We start from the raw sequence: 16910 nt of genomic DNA, 5'->3' as shown, positions 1-16910 counted from the left end.
TTCTGATATATTTATATCCAGGAAGCAATGGCCTGAAAACAAGAACTGAATGTACTGATTACAACAGAAGTAAATCTTCTCATTAGAAATAAACAATCAGGTGCCTTAAAGAAGCAAGAGCAAATACATTGTTTAGTCCATGCCATGTGCCAAGCAAATGGTGCTAGGGGCTTCACACATGTTATCTAATTTAACACTCATGATCATCCAGGGAAGTTAGGCTATTGCTTTCATTTGATACAGGAAGAAGGAGAGACTTGGGACACCCCACTGGCTCAGATGTCATGTCTGATATTAGCCCGACTGCAAACGTGTGCCTTTGACTGCTGGGAGACCTGGGAAAGCATAGAAGAGATCAACCTAATTGCATTACTTGGGAGAAGAAAGGCCAGCTGCCATCATTCATTTATTAACTCACTCAACACAAAGTTAGTGAAGCACTGATAACATCAGTGCTTCCCAAACTGTGGTGTGCATGTGAAATGTCTGGGGAAGTGCCTACAGTGGCCAGCCGGGGCGGGGCCTAGTCATTTGCATTTAACAAGCTTCTAGGTGATGCCAATGTTTAGGGTGCACGGGTCACATTTTGAGTAGTAAGTGCTAGCCAGCCAGCCCTAGGGAGGCTAGACAGAAAACCAAAATGAGTAAGACATAGTCCTTGACCTTGACGTACTTACAAGTCTAACAGAGAAAGACACACGAGGCAAATATATCCACTGAATGCCAGACTCTTCAGGAAACCCCACGCCTTCTGGGGTGAGAGGTAGAGAAGACCTCGTGAAGGAGGCTTTGGAACTGAGCTTGAGACAAGGGGAGCTGTTTTCTCAGAGTGAGGCTGGGGTGAAGTTCATCCTGGGAAGGCAACAGGGGGAGCTAAGGGACAGCAAGGGCACAGAAGCCCATTTTAAATGCAGTGCTGAAAACAGCGCTAATCATAAGAAAGCCTGAATCCACAATCCCAGATTAACAATGAGAAAACATCAGACAAATTCAAAATTAAGGGACATTCTACGAAACCCCCAACCAGCGCCCCTCAAACTGTCAAGATCTAGAAAAAGGAAAGACTGAGATGCTGTCAGAGACCAGAGGAGACCAGGAAGAGATGAGGACCAAAGGCAATGTGGCATCTGGGACTGGACTCTGGAGCAATAAAAAAGGATATTAGTAGTAAAACTAGTGAATTCCAAGTAATCAACTTTTCCGTTGATCTAAAGTTATTCCAAAATTAAATGTTTAGTTTAAAATTTTTTAATTAGGAAAAGTAGACTCAGAACAAAGAAAATGACCAGAAATGAATATGGACCCAACACAAGGATAACAAACAATTCACCAAGAAGATAGAGTAATCCTAAATACAGATGCAGCTAACAACAGACTCCAAATACATCAAGTGAAAATTGATATAACTGAGAAGAGAAATAGACAAAGCCACAATTATACTTGGAAACTTCCACGCTCTACTCTTAGTCCTCAATAGAAAAAGGAGACAGAAATTCAGCAAGGATATAAAAGATTTAAAGAAACGCTATCTAAAACTTGACTGAATTGAAATTTATGGGACAATTCACTTCACAAAGCAGAAGACATTCTAAAGCACAAGGAACATTCACCAAGATAAAATATATCCAGCTTCATAAAACTAACACTGGCAAGTGTAAAAACTTTGAATCATATATATTATGTTCTCTAACGAAAATGGAATCGACCTAGAAGTCAAAAACAAAAAGAAATCTGGAAAAATTCCCCAAATATCTGGAAACTAAATCATACACTTCTGAATAGCACATGGGTCAAAAACAGAAGTCTCCAGAGAAATTAGAACCAATTTTGAATTTCACAAAAATGAAAATACAACATATAAATATTTTGTATATAATTGTACAGGGAAATTTATAGCGTTAAATGCTTATAATAGAAAAGAAGAAAGATCTCAGGTTAGTAATACAAACTTCTACCTTAAAAATCTGGAAAAGAAAAATTAAAATAAACCCAAATCAAGCAGAAGGAAGGAAATAATAAGAGCAGAAATCAATGATATTAAAAAACAACAAAACAATAGAGAAAATCAATGGAAAAACAGCTTGTTCTTTGAAAAGATCAATAAAACTCTAACAAGAACAACAAAGAAATTAAGAAGACACAAATTACAAATACCAGAAATGAAAGAGGGGATATCACTCAGAACACACAAACAATAAAAGGGTAATAATGAAATGCAAGGATCATCTCTTTGCCTATACGTTAGATTGCCTATACTTAGATGAAATGGACCAATTCCTTGAAAAACGAAAACTACCAAAACTCGCTCAAGAAGAAGTAACTTGAATAATTCTTATTACACTTACTAAAGAAATTATATTTTTGGTTTAAAATTTTCCAATCTGTATAGAAAATTCTTAGCACTCCACAAAAACAAACAAACAAACTACAACAAAAACCTGTCAGAACTAAACCAGCTTTCTTACCCATGTCACAGGAGACAAGATCAATAAATAAAAGTCAATTGCTTTTCTATATATTAACAATGAATAATCTGAAAATGAAACTAAGAAAATAATTTTCTCTACAATAGCATCCGAAAGAATAAATTTAAATTGTACACTGAAAACTATAAAACATTGCTGAAATTTAATATCTAAATAAATAGAAAGACATCCATGTCCATGGAAGACACGATATTGTTCAAGATGGCAGTTCTCCCTAAACTGGTCTTTAGATGTAATCCAGTTCCTATCAAAATGTCAGCAGGCTTGCAATTGACAAACTAGCCCAATGTATAAGGAAATGCACAGACTCTCAAATAATTAAACAATCTTGGACACCTGAGATGTCACTGACCTGCTGTCAGGATTAAATATTGTACATAATGACCCATCAGAATACCACCTCCTGATTATGATACTTCATCCAAACTAACAGAATATGTCTAGACTCACTTGGCTTATTTATGTCAGTGGATCAAGGGCAGCCAGGAGCTCAAACCCAGAAATAGCATATATAAAACCCCAGCATGTGCCACTCCAGGATCTGAAGCTTCAGGGCTCTAAGCACTGTGCCTCTGCTTACTTTCAAGGATCTTCTCCACAACATGTGCGTCTGCTTATAAAGCAGAAGAAAGTCGGAAAGGCCTGGGGGGCTGGATGGAACCCGGATGAGAAGCAGGGAGAACTGCGGACTAAAAACATCACAACAACAGCATGAGGGACAGGACTTAACCTGCAAGGCCAGGTGGACGGCGGAGCCAAAACTTCAAGTTGCAGACAAAATGGGAACATGAGGGGTGGCTGAGACTGGGGACCCAGGAGTCCCAGGGCTGCATCGAGCCAGCCTCCGGTGGAGACTGTGGGTCCAGGGTCCTATTAATCTGTGCTCAGTGTACGGTGCTGAAATAGAGGCCCCAGAGGACAGTCTCAGACTGGACACTGTCCCTGCTGACTGCTCTGATCATTTCTCTGAGGTCCTAAGCCCGCAGTTTTTAAATGCACAGGAGAGAAAAGTTTTAAATCTAGAAGTGAAAGCATTGTCTACACACACACACGGGTATACATGTGTGTATAGTAGGATTTAGCGAGTTTGCCAGGTCTCAGGGCGATTCTGGGATTCACTTGGTCAAGGCCTTAGGAAAGAAACCAAAACTGCTTTGGTGAGTGGCCTCACGGAAAAACAGATGTTGCCAGAAAGCAAAGCAGGGGGCCCTGGGAAGGGAGAGCGCGGTGTGAAGACGGCCGGCCGCCCTTGCCCAGGTGCCACTGGAGCGTGTTGCAGACAGGTTTATGGATTCTGCACTGTTTTTTTGGCTTTGGCTCTAATGCCATCGAATTTTATTACAAAGGCTGCTTCCCTCCCCCCCCACCCCCCCACAAAAAAAAGTTGTCTCCTGGGGAGCAATGAGGCTGATCCTTCCAAAGTCTGAATTATGTGCACAATAGGTAACGTTTCCGTTTTTCTTACTTACTTATAACCCCCAGGCATCAGCTAACTGTATTTCTCCAAATCCCCAACCCTGTAGGGTCACACTCCTGGAGCACTGAAATGGAAATGGCTCAGTGCCTTGTATCCCAAGTTCATCGGGAAACTCCATCCATCCCTTCCCCACCCACCCATCTGCAGACCTGGGGACACGCACTGCCCCTGGTGTCCTCTACTCTGCTCCTGTCATCTCAGACCCTTCGGTTCCACAGCAGCCACCAGCACGAGGCTGTTGCCTGGGAAGCAGTTATCCGGAGGGGAGTGGCCTCTGGAGGAGGCCTGTCCCCTCAGAGCATCATGTAGAGCTGCAGCTGAAGGTCAGGATGGTGCTGACGGGAGCCACTCCCAGGGCACTTTTCCTGCAGGACCTCCCTGCCAGCTGTCTTCAGCTTTCTCGGTCCCCAGAGCCTCGCCATTTCCCTACTGTTTTGTGCAGAACAACTCACGCTCCAGTCCCTCCAGGGCTCATGCTGGGCTACCTTCCAAGAGCTTCAACTCCGGGGGTTGGTGGGGGGGGGGGGGCAGGGGGTGCTTTTTCTATAAGGTGGGATATAACCAAGCCATTTACATTTTACTTACATCAGAAAAGGGGTATCTTAACTCTTCCAAAGATTAACAACTTAAAAAGGATCTCCCCAGGCTCCTGTTAAATGCAAAGTGCTCAGAGGAAGGGTGTTCAAAATGAACTGGGAGGTGAAGCGTCTGACCAATTGGGAAAGAGATCAGGAAGGTGAGGAAGATGTAGGGGCATCCTGAGCTGAGGAATGGGGCTGCCTTAACGTGACAGGTGGTCCTTGCAGGTGGTCAGCAGGACACCATTCATATTCTGGCCAAGGGCAATTCTCACCCCAACTGCTCTGACCTCAGCTGCCTTCCCCCCATCATCTCAGGCTGTTTCCAAGAGCAGACTCCTGCCAGACACTGTCCACTGTCAGTGCCAGTCTCTCCGTCCTCACAGAAGTGCTGGGAGACTTCCCCCTGCCACCTGTATCACGCCTGGGGTCAAGTCCCACAGCAAGGTGCCTGGACCCCAAATGATTTCCTTGTTTGTGGAGACAGCACTATTAGCTCAGAGTCCTGCATTTGCCTCCCATGTGCTGCCAGGTGGGGACAGAGAGCTCCAGGCTCCAACCCTAACAGCCCCAGCAGAACCCTTTAGCTGTGTCACACCCGCTTCTCTTTATAATGAATTTTCTTTCTGGGGCTCCCCATTCAGTCTTTTCTTTTTTAACTTATCATGTGTAAGACTCAGGATTTTTATTATGCTGCAAATAACAGATAATCCCAACTCTAGAAGCTTAAACAAGTTAGGAGTTTGTAGAACTCTAGAAGTCAATGGCATCACTAAAGAACGATGCCCCCTCTCTCTCTTGCCACAGGCTCATCAGTGGGCACGGTAATGACCGTGGGCATAGCGTGGCCATAGCACCTCCAGGCATCACACCCTCTTACAACCTGGGAGAGGGGTGGGTGGGCACAAGGCCATAGGCGGAGGTAGACCAGGTGTCCCCAGCAGAAAGCTTTTCTGAATCCCACCCACAGGCTTTGTCTTGCATGCTATGGCCCAGAACGAGGTCACAAGTCATCCACAGTAGCAAGGGGAGCTGAGAAGGCAGCTATCCCGGCCTCCAACATTGTAGACAGAAGAAGGCAAGACAAAAGAGAATGCTGTAAATGGAAGAGCAGGTCTGAGTGAGCTGCCTCGGGGATGTTGGGCTTTTGCGCACATGAGGACCATCCCGTTCATATCAAGTCAGGGAGAGGGGAGTTCTGGGCACTGGCATCCACCAGCAGACCCAGGCCGATCAGGATCCCTCTTATGTGTGTTAAACTGTGAATGCTCCTGTGCAGTCTTCCCCTTGACAAGAACGAGTTTGGGCATTTTGACGGCGCCGTGAAGAGTTGAATTGCCACTCCTCACCTCTCCCAGAGAAGCTAATATTCTAAAACAGAACATACAAGAGAAATGCAAGGAGAGGAACAACTGTAGGACATATGCATCAGCCTCCCTGCCTGTAATCTCATTTAGATGTTCCCCATCACAACAGATAGCCTCCCCGGTAGACCAGGCGTGGGCAGATGCCACTGCCAGGGGCTGAACTCTGCTTCTGAGCAAGTCCACAGGCAGGAGCGGCGCCAGACCCAAAGCATCCCCTTTCACAAGTCACTGGAGCCACTGAAGCTACCCCCTCCGCATGTTACCTGCTGGGTAGGGCTGGGCCGGCCAGGGCAGAATGGCTGTCTCTCTTTGCAGCCAAGAGAGACAGATTCTAAAACAAGCTGCAGACCCTGTGATTTAGGGAGAATCCCTGAGCTTCCTGATCAGCAATGCTAGAATAGCATTGGGTAGTTGCAGTTTCATGAGATGATGTAGGGCACACGGGCAACAAATACTCCTGTAAAATACTGTGCTAAAATTCTGTAACTTGGCGCAAATGAATATACAGGATCGTTTGTGGGTTTGCATTTTTGTATTTACTCATCACTCACTTTTATAAAATGATCCTGATTCAGATTGTCACATCCTCTTAGTCATCATCCCCAGATGTTTTCCTTTGTTTTGTTTCTAATGGTTATTCTGAAATTGTTGTTACAATTGACCTCTTTTTGTTGATTTTCAGAAGATCCTCGATTTAAAAAAAAAAAAAAAAGTCTAGGAAAGTTGCATGTGTCCCAAACTGAGATGAGCTGTTATTTCCAAATTTGTTATTTGTAAATGTGGTTTTTTTTTTCTTTCTTTCCTAAGCTTCTCCCAAGGGGTTACATTGTTCCAGATCTTTCCAGCATTTGGAATAGAGTCGAGTTGCACACTTAACATTCTTCTTTAATTATGAAGTTTTGAAATAAACATCAGTAGATGCCAGATCCTATTGCTGATGGGGACAAAAGTGCATATGGGCCAATGGGGAAAGGAGTGCCGATCCTTCTGAAATAAAAATGATGGATAGTCCGTGTTATTGCCCTTTGAAGGAAGGACAAGGGAGAGAGAGTTTCCATTTTGGCAATTTCTCTGTTTACAAAAAAAAGGAAGGTAGGAGAGGCCCGGGTTCCCACAAGCCCTCACAATGTTTTGCAACTTCCTTGAAAAGCTACTAGGGAACGAAGGCCTCCGCTCCCAGCTGACAGTTGGTGAAGAGATGGCGCCCTGGTGCCCCAAGAAGACCGAGCACTGGCTCTGGGCTCCCTCTGGGGTGCTGCCTGGCAGAAGCACATGGGTGGCCAGGTGCCAGAGAAACTTCAGAGGCCATCGGACTGACGTCTTCAACCACCCGTCTTAACCATGTGTCTTCTCTAGTTACAGCACTCTGGGGAGTCCCCATCTCCATAGGTGGGATTCCAGGCTCTCCTAGTTCTCCAGCTTCATCCCATCTCAGCCACTGCCCTGCAACCCTGACTCATCCCTTGTGCTTTAACACCCATGGCTGCTCTACTGAAATAACCTCCCTTCTCTCCCACAGGGAGGACATGGGTCTTCCCTTTGGTCACCTCCCCTAGGGTCCGTGGAGCCCTGCATCCCTCTGTTCAGGCAGGCTCCCCGTTGCTGGATAACTGTTATGGACAGAGTCGTGATCCCTCCCACCAAATTCATAGGGCAAACCCCTAACATCCAATGTGACTGTATTTGGATATGGGGCCTTTAAGGAGGTAATTAAGGTTCAATGAGATCATGAGGGTGGGGCCCTAACCCAGTAAGACTGATGTCCTTATAAGAAGAGAGAGAGCAGAGAAGTGAAACCGCAGAACGTGTTTCAGGACTGAGCAGAGCATAAGTTCTTCTGTCTCAGCACAGAAAGAATTTAGGGAGAAGCAGAGTGACAGGTAAGGAAAGAGCTTATTAGTACAGGACGCTTGTGAGAGATACCAGCGGGCAGGCAAGGGAGTGCCACCCGGAAACCTGGGTGGGTTACATATTTATGATCAAAGGAAAAGTGGGGGTGGGGGAAGACCACCTTCTTCCTCATTTTTGAGTGGATGTCAAGCTTCCATCGTCAGCTTCTCCTCCACATAGGGCAGGGGAGTTTCCTTGTCCCTACCTGGTCAAACCAGGACTGTCACGGTGCTACGGAAATGAGCAAAAAGCCAGTAACATATACTAAAATGGGGTAAATCTCAAGTTTCAGTAGAATGTCACCTTCCCCCTATATTTCTGCTCTGAGTACATGAAGAAAAAGCCCCTTCTCAAGGGTCATTAACTTGCTGACCTCCATGGGCAGGATGTAGGTCTCATTGCACCATCGTTTTATTGTTTTGGCCGCGTCTCGTGCTTCTGTTGCACGGTTTTGTTGCCAAGCAAGTCTGCATGGTTTGTTGTTAAACAAGCCTGCTTTCCTGAAGGATCGTTAACTTACAGGGTCTCCCATACTTTTCCTCTACTTATGATTCCCTGGTGGGATTAAGTATTTAATCTCCTACGTTGTCCCTTTACTCTGTCCCTATCCTAAGCACACACAGAGAAAAGGGCACGTGAGGACACAGCAAGAGGACGGCCATCTGCAAGGGAAGAAGCTTCAGAAGAAACCAACCCTGCCCCTTGGTCTCAGACTTCCAGCTATGAGACCCATGAGAAGACAAATATCTCTTATTTAAGACCCTCGGCCTGTGGTGCTCTGCGATGGCAGCCAAGCTAACACAGAACTGTCTGACTCTCAAATCCGTGGTGGCCCCTCCTGACCACGGAAGAGGACATTGGGAGGCCCAGTGTGGGCAGGCCCTGCGCAAACCGGAGGAAAACCAGTAAGAAGCGAAGCCAGCTACACCCGCGGGAGTTTACTTTCTTGAAGGGAAAACACGGCGAACGAAGGAACGTGATCAGGATCTTTGGGAGTGATAACAGGGAAGTGAAGTCGAGTTCAGGATGGGGCGATGTGGGTGCTGCTTCAGTCGCATTTATCCCAACATTTACCGGACACCCACCGCGTGCCAGGGATCATCCTGGGTGTTGGGAAAACAAAGGTGAACAAACAGAGAGATGGCCGTCGAGGGATGGGGAAGCCCTGCCAGCCTTCCTCAGTTGTTCCGAAGTTCTGGCAGTGACCACCAGGGCCCGTCTGAGACCCCGCTTCGTACTCACAAACCTTGATTAAACTGACAGCACTGCTGTGTTTTTTATTTTCCTTTCCCTTTCTTCCCCCGCAATTAAATCTTTTTAATCGAGTGGCCTCAGGTGTTCGTTCTCCACTGACACTACTCAGGATGCGGACTGGAGAAACTGTGGAAGATGTAACCATTTCCCCATGAGTTTTCTGAAGTCTAGAATAAAGAATTTTCTATATCCTAGCAGACACTTTTTTCTTTTATTTATTTTTTTCAGGGTACAGAACTAACTTAAGAAAATAACATTTGCTTATAGTCAAAGGAAAAACACAAAAGCTATTCCAAAGTATAATCATCTGATTTAATTTTCAAAGCACCTGTATGTTTATGGGGTCCTAGGTGGTGGGTGAGCATGGGTGATACCCACGAGGACATCAGAAGTGACTGCTGGGATGACTGATGGATGTGGGCTGTGCTCTCTTGGAATCAAGCTCCGTGAGGGCTGAAAAATTCAAAATAAATTTGGAGGAAAAATATTGGCTCTGAGCTTCTGAGTAGCCAATGCAAATATATACATAATCGGCTATAAAATGCACCAAGAGTGACCCGCCTGGTCTCAAAACGAGTCACTGACTCCAGGGACTAAGAAGACTGGTTTGGGTTCTGCCTTGGTACCCAGGACCCATTCTCCCCGCTTCTCATCTAGCTGAGTCCAATAGGGCGGCCTCGGGCCTGGCCAATCAGAACAATCCTCTGACCCCAAGGGGGGTCCAGAAAGGGTGACCCCAATCTGACTCAACAAGAAGCCTAGAGACTGGTCATCCAGAGTGAAGTAAGTCAGAAAGAGAAAAACAAATATCGTATATTAACGCATATATGTGGAATCTAGAAAAATGGTACAGATAAACCTATTTTTAGGGCAGGAATAGAGACACAGACGTAGAGAACAGACGTATGGACACCAAGGGGGGAAAGCGGGGGTGGGAGGGGTCGTGGTGGGATGAATTGGGAGACTGGGATGGACATACATACAGTAATATGTAGAAAATAGATAACTAATAAGAACATGCTGTATAAAAAATTCATTAATTAAATTAAATTCAAAAACAAGAAGCAAAGAGACTTTGGACTCCCGGGAAAAGCGATTCTCATGTGGGGGAAGCTTGATGCTGAGAAGATGCAGGCTGGGCTGCCATGGCCGGCCGTCAGGCTCGCAGTGGGAGGCCCGAGAGGGGATGGGGTCAGTGCGGAGAAGGCAAGCCCCCCTGGAGACGCCCAACGTGGAGGCTGGGTCATTAACTCCTGGTCAGACCTGCAGAAGCAGAACATCTTTGGAGTGGGGTGAGCCTCTGCTTCTGTTTTTGTACATCTGGCTTTCTTTTGTGTTCTTTTCTCAGCCTGGCTGAGGTTGGGTTTTTGCCCTCGGCACCTAAAAGACCACGTGGGAACCTGTATTCTTGTCCCAGTTAGTTGGCCCTGCTCATGCAAGGGGACTGTGACCCCTGACCCATGACCACGTGAGGGTCAGTGCCCGGCCTCTTAGATGTTGTGTGCTTCCCGGCCTTGGGCGGCACTCTCCTCCTGTGACTTGCCAGGAATGACAGGATGGGAGCAGGTGTGACATGGGACTGACTCGAGCGGATGCCGTTGGAGGTGTTCATTCGCCTTGATGTTCCGGGGCCTCCTTTTCCGTCTGCTGTGAGAACGGGATGTCCCAGATCCGCGTAAAGAGGGAGGCCCCGTCCCTGACTGAGGATGCAGAATTGCCATGGACCGGGGCCACGAGGATCGAAGCCACTATCACGGCTGACCTGCAGCTGGAAAGACAGAGCCGCAGGCCCTGGGGACGCAGAGCGGGAAAAGTTTGCTTCTGCTGAGCAGCGGCCTTTGCTGGCTTCTGTCGCGTCCACTGATGACAGTCGAGGAACACAGCATCCTAACCCGACCCGGGTGAACCCTGACTCCTAGCAGCCCCTCACAACCCGGTCCGCTCGGGCACCCCTCGCAGCCGCTCAGAAAGCCAGGCGGCCTGGCTGTCCTTGGAAGGTGCCTCAGTCCTGGCAGTCTCCCCCCACCCTGGAAGAAGTGACGTCAGAACTGACGCCATGGGCTGCCTCAGCAGTCACAGAAACAGCATGTAAAAAACAGATCCTTGAAACTGGCCCAAACTTTTCCCTTGCTGGGGCCAGCTCCAGGTTTTGAATCACATGACAGAAAATTTTACTACCTTAAAACGTGCACTTGTTCAGGAAAATACCACAGACTGGTGGCTTTTAAGAAATATCTGTTTTCAGAGTAAGAGAAGAGAGGGTAGAGAACATGAAAAAAAAAAAATCTGTTATGGGGTAAGAAAAAGTAGGACTCATCCCTTTTTATGGCTCACTGGGGAATGACATGATTTTGAAGAACTGTCAAGTTCCACAGAGCCAAGACACCATATTTAATGGAATTTGGTTCATTACGAGAAATACGGTGCTTGCATAAAAGAGAGAAATAATTTGCCCTAAAATGGAATTGAATACTCCGAGGGACAATCCACTCCAGGGTTCCTCCACCTCACTCACTGCCCTGGGGTTGAGTGACGCTGTGATTTATAATAAGAATATATATATATATATTCTTATTTGGGTTTTGTCCCCATTTCTGGCACAGAGCTCCTAAAAACTTTGGAATTTCCTAAGTGAGAAAATCAATAAGGGTGTCTTTTGTTATGTTAATGAGGTGATTTTGGACCGCTCTGGGGCGTGGGAGATGGTTGCCAGTGGCTCCAACCCTGTGATTAGAAGGTTAGAATTTTCAGTCCCACCTGCCTTGACCTCCAGGGAATCAATCAATCTATTGGCCAATAGCCAATGATTTAGTCAATCCTGCCTATGTCACGAAGCCTCCAGAAAAACCCAGAAAGTCAGGGTTCAGGGAGCTTCCCAGTTGGTGACCAGGTAGAGATTTGGGGAGAGTGGGGTGCCTGGAGAGAGCATGAAAGCTCCATGCCCTTCCCCATGCCACACACACACACACACACACGCGCGCGCGCGCGCACGCACTGGGTGCAGAACTTTAAGTCGCCATGCACGCCTTCACGTAAATTCTCCCTACACATCGAGGAGTATGAGAGCGCACATCCCAGATCAATTAGTCCAAACTTCACCTGTACAGATGAGGACCGAGGGAACCCCTGTGTGAGCCCCTCCGTCAGGTCAGTGGTCCAGCTGGAGCTGCAACCTCTCACAGGCAGCAACGCACAGAAACCCCCTTGTTGTCCCGTGAGGTGACCGGCGAGCAGCAGTGCCCCTAGGACTGATGCTGAGCCCACAGCAGAGGGGAAGGTCTCGCTGGTTCTTGGGATTTGAGTCCCATGTGCAACTTGCTGGGTGGAGAAGGCCACGGTGGGAGCAGCCGCGGTACAGAGCAGCCCCAAGGGGGGCTTTGGTGGTAAAAGTACTACCTTATTTCAGAAACAACTGATGAAATAAAATTCATGTTTTCTGGCAAGATGAAAAACAATTGAAACATAAATTTGTCTTTGCCCCTTTGGGCCTCCTCCCTCCTCTTAGGTGTGTATTCCGCATTTGCGTTAACCGGAACCCCTCAGGAGAGAACCTTCCTTCTGAATCCTGTAAGGGGCCATGGTGACCCATGACCCACCACTCGCTTTGTACGTGTAGATCTGGGTTGTGTAAACGGTCAATAACGCATCATTTAGCGTACAGCCCTCTGTCTCAAAAACTTACATAACTGTGCTTTGACCTCTAATGGGCAGAACAGTTCCTGGAGCTTTCTGAGAGGCTGTTCCCGGGATTTTAATCCTCAGTTTGGCTCAAATAAAATTTTCCATTTATTTCTTAGATCTACTGATTTTTTCGTTGACTCAAGAAAGGGTGACATCATGTGAGAGAAATGAAGAGGAAACCCCAAGAGTCGGCAGGGCCAGGGCCTCCCAGCCCCCAGGGACAGGGGACCGGGAGAGTGTCCCCGGTGCGGGATGGATGGCCCAGCGTAAGAGCTGGAAGGAGCTGCCATCTGGAAGTCACCCAGCCCAGTCCGTTGGGAGAGAGACACTCTCCCAAGAACTGAACCCACAGCTGGCCGGCACCCAGGGGCAGGGCTCAAATTCTCACCCTTGCCGTGGCAACCCCCACCCCAGAAATACGAAAGTAAAACCTGGAGTCAATGTGCAGCACACCACCCAAGTAGAGACCCCAAGACATGACCCCCCAGGGAGATGGCCAAGCCCAGAAACACCTGGGAGGGGGACACTTCACCAGAAGAGGGACTCAGAGAGAGCGTTCAGGTTGTCAAAGGCCATGAAACACAGCCTGGGCCCCAGGGACTGGGGGAGACGACACCCAGGAAAGCAGAGATCACAGAGCAACGGAGCTAGTGCCTCTGAAAGGGCCAAGGGTTGAGAGGAAATGTCAGCATGCACAGGACGGGGCCAGGCGGGATGGAGCACCAGGAGGGATGGAGAATCCGCGGGAATCGCAGACTGTCAGACACAGTCATTGGATAAGAACAGAGCAGACAGCGTAAAGACATGCACCAGGCTCCATTTAAAAGAGGATGGAAGGGGCTTCTCTGGTGGCGCAGTGGTTGGGAGTCCGCCTGCCGGTGCAGGGGACACGGGTTCGTGCCCCGATCCGGGAGGATCCCATATGCCGCGGAGCGGCTGGGTCCGTGAGCCATGGCCGCTGAGCCTGCGCGTCCGGAGCCTGTGCTCCGCAACGGGAGAGGCCACAACAGTGAGAGGCCCGCGTACAGCAAAAAAAAAAAAAAAAAAAAAAGAGGATGGAAGGAGTGGGAAACAGAACAGGGAAAGACAGTACAGCGAGATGAAAAGGTCAAAGGGGAAGGGGGGGTGGGGGGAGAAGGATAAGCCCAGCTCTAGGTCACAGCAGTTCCAGAAGGGAACAGCTCATCACACTGAGTCACTGGTGTCCTGCTTCCCTCACTGGACAGGGGTCTGTGTCATCTTCCTTGTGTCCCCAGCGTCTGACACAGAGCAAACACAAACGGCCTTCTGGGAGGTGTCTGAGGGGACACAGCCAAGGGACGCCTCCTGGTCTCAGAGGAACAGCTGCCTGTGGAGGGGCCGGAGGACAAAGATGCCAGTGGGCCCTCGCGGTGGGGGACAGAGGGAGGGCTTCCCCGCCTGGGGCGGACCCACCCAAGGGAAGTGAGGTCAATTTTAAGGGTGATGAGGCTGTAGGTACTAGTTAGTCCCATCTCCAGTCACTGTCAGCGTGTCCCCCTCCCCTGGCAGGAACAGAGGCTCAGGGTCACTCTACCAGCTGGGGGCAGGGCCCTCCCTGGTACCCAGCCCCGGAGACAGCTTCTGCTTCTAGTAACATCTAATACAGCTGCGGGGAAAGGTCAGGAACATGATTTATGCCTCCCCTAACGCTGAGGCGGTTGACCCATCTCCTCCTCCAGTCCAGGTCTCCTGGGAGCAGGAAAGGGCAGCAATGACACTCACGCTGGGACCACAGGCCTGATGCAGGCGGCCCTGGGCTGGCTGAGCTAGAGGGCGGCCACCACCTTGGATCCATGACCTTTAGCCTCAAGGGTGCCCGAGCGCCTGTGTCAGTCCTTTCCCACCCCTCCAGGCAGCCTCTTCTGCTGACAGATGACTTGCACCTTCCTCCGCTGTCCCACTGCTAAAATAAAGTCCAGCCTCCCCCACTAAAGAAGACCCGCCTTCACTTTCTTCCATGGACAGCATCAGGCTTCAGACACCCCAGCCCCACCCCGTCTCCAGGTGTGATAGCCACGACTCTGGCAGTGGGGAAGCTGGCATCAATGGGGTGCTCAGCTCTGGAACCCCACTTAGGGGACTTCCCTGGTGGTCCAGTGGTTAGGACTCTGCGCTCCCACTGCCGGGGCCCTGGTTCAATCCCTGGTCAGGGAACTAAGATCCTGTAAGCCTCGTGGCTTATCCAAAAAAAAGAAAAAAAAACACTTAGAAAATGCCACCTTCCTCAAAGCCTTTCTCCTTCCATGGCCACCCGGACAAGCCTCCCTGCGTCACCAGGACAGTCGGCAGGCTCTGTGGATCCCCCAGCTCCAGGTTCGCAAACTTGAGGATTTCAGCCCCACACCCCATCAGAAACAAAATGCCCCCTTCCTACGCGCTGAGCAAGCCTCTGTGAAGGTGACCTGCTGTGTTGTTGCTCTTCTTGGACACCAGCACTGTCTCAACGAGCGTCCTCAGAAGATAGGAGAGACATTGTCTACCAGCTAATGGTTGCTCCGAAAGGGCAGAAGGAGCCCGTTCCCTCCCTCTCTCCTTTCCCACTTGCCTTCCTTCTTCCCTTCCTTCACCGCCCCCCTTCCTCCACTCTCTTCTCCTCCTGTCTTTTTGGCCTCCTGATGCTCTAAATGCCAGGAACTCTGCTGGTTGTTTGACATTTAACTGGCATCAAGCCATGGCCCCTGTGCTCAGGAAGCTCAGACATGGGCAGCGGGAGTCAGCCTGCCCCCCCAGGGCTCCCTGCTGGGGGGCTGGAGTCGGGCCCAAGGCGGCAGCTGCCTTGCAACCTAGGCACCCCTATGCCAACCTCAGCTGCGGCCCCAGTCAGGGTTACCAGAGTCAGCAAGTAGGAGTTCAGGAGGCCCAGCCAGACTCAAACAACTGGATGACTCAAGATAAGCCATCTGGTTTAGCAGAAGTCCTCGTGGGGGATTGTCAGAACTCCAGAAACTACAGCATGGGGTCCTCTCCCACAAAGCCATCCACCGTGAGCTGGTGAAGGAACGGGTGATGTCCCAAAGGACAGCCAGGCTAGGGCCAGGTCACAGGGTTCACGTGCCCTGGGAAAGTACCGTCTTCACTCAGAGAGAGGGAATCAAGGTGCGAGAGGGGACGTGGGGTGCCGTAGCCCAGGCCCCTTCCTGACCCTGCCCTGCTAGGGTGGGGCGACCGTCCTCCTGCCTGCAGCATCACATCGTCTGCTTGCACTGGCATGTGAAGCAGCTGGGCTGGGCAGGCGCCCACTGGGGTCCTTACAAGTGACCTTACAGGGAAAGGAAGCCTTAGTTGCACAGCGAGCCCTCTGCAGGTTCACAACCTCAGTCACTACGTACAGAATGCTCCCCTTCTGCTTCTGTACTTAAAACTCAGGACACGTCACGGGAATCGCTTTTCTTCCCCCTTTCTGCAGAGGTGGGGAGGTTGGCGGGGGCGATGTGAGCCCCCCAGGACGGCGCGGGGGTCCCCAGCAGCCTGGCCTCCCCTGTGGGATGGAGACGCCTTGTGCAATTCCGCGAGTTAATCGTGCAAAGCGCCGACACGTGCCCGGGCCCAAGAAAGCTCTGTGGAGGACCCCCGCCACCTTCTCCTTCCGCCGAGCGGACGCCCGAGGGGTTCAGGCGGGGCTGAGAGTTCCTTACGGTTCCCGTCTATTCCGGATGACGAAGCCCTCCCCCGGCCAAGCATCCCGTTTCCCCGGCCCTGAGGTCCCGTTGGGGCCCCATCGCCTCCCCGGAAGGCTCTTCACAAGGCTGGACTACGGAGCCAGGGCTCAGGCCCGAGGGGGCGGTCCGCGGACCCCAGCCCCTCCGCGCGATCTCCCTCCCGGGCTGCCCCAGGACCCGCCCCCGTCCCCCGCGCAGACCACCCACCCCTCCCCCAGCCCCGCGCGAGTCTCGGTTGGCGCGCGCCCCCTGCAGGCACTCCGGGAAACTAAGCAGACCCGGCAAGGAGGCATTTTCCTTAATATAAAGCTTTTTTAGCATTACAGCCGATTCTGAAAATACCCGCCCCCCAAAAAAAGACACCCCCTCCAACTACAGCTATCATTTTGTGTTTTTCTTTCAAGTCTTCCTTCCACGGTATTTGTGCTTCCACATATGACGGCAGTAACAGGAAAGGTCCCACAGGCAGCAGTCGGGCAGGTTGTAGACACCGGACA

At 49.8% G+C, this 16910-nt stretch overlaps 1 long non-coding RNA gene across 1 annotated transcript; it reads left to right on the top strand.

Annotated features, from left to right (window-relative positions):
- The first annotated feature begins 7714 nt into the window (after window positions 1-7714).
- LOC109550664 (uncharacterized) lies at window positions 7715-9123 on the top strand. Its single transcript, XR_002177255.3, has 2 exons — window positions 7715-7788; window positions 8413-9123. It is a non-coding gene; the product is annotated as an uncharacterized lncRNA (long non-coding RNA).
- The last annotated feature ends 7787 nt before the right edge of the window (window positions 9124-16910 follow it).

This window comes from Tursiops truncatus, chromosome 9, assembly GCF_011762595.2.
Source record: "Tursiops truncatus isolate mTurTru1 chromosome 9, mTurTru1.mat.Y, whole genome shotgun sequence".
Lineage (NCBI taxonomy): Eukaryota > Metazoa > Chordata > Mammalia > Artiodactyla > Delphinidae > Tursiops > Tursiops truncatus.
The sequence above is the reverse complement of the archived record's forward strand: the minus strand, read 5'-3'. Positions and strand labels throughout refer to the sequence as shown.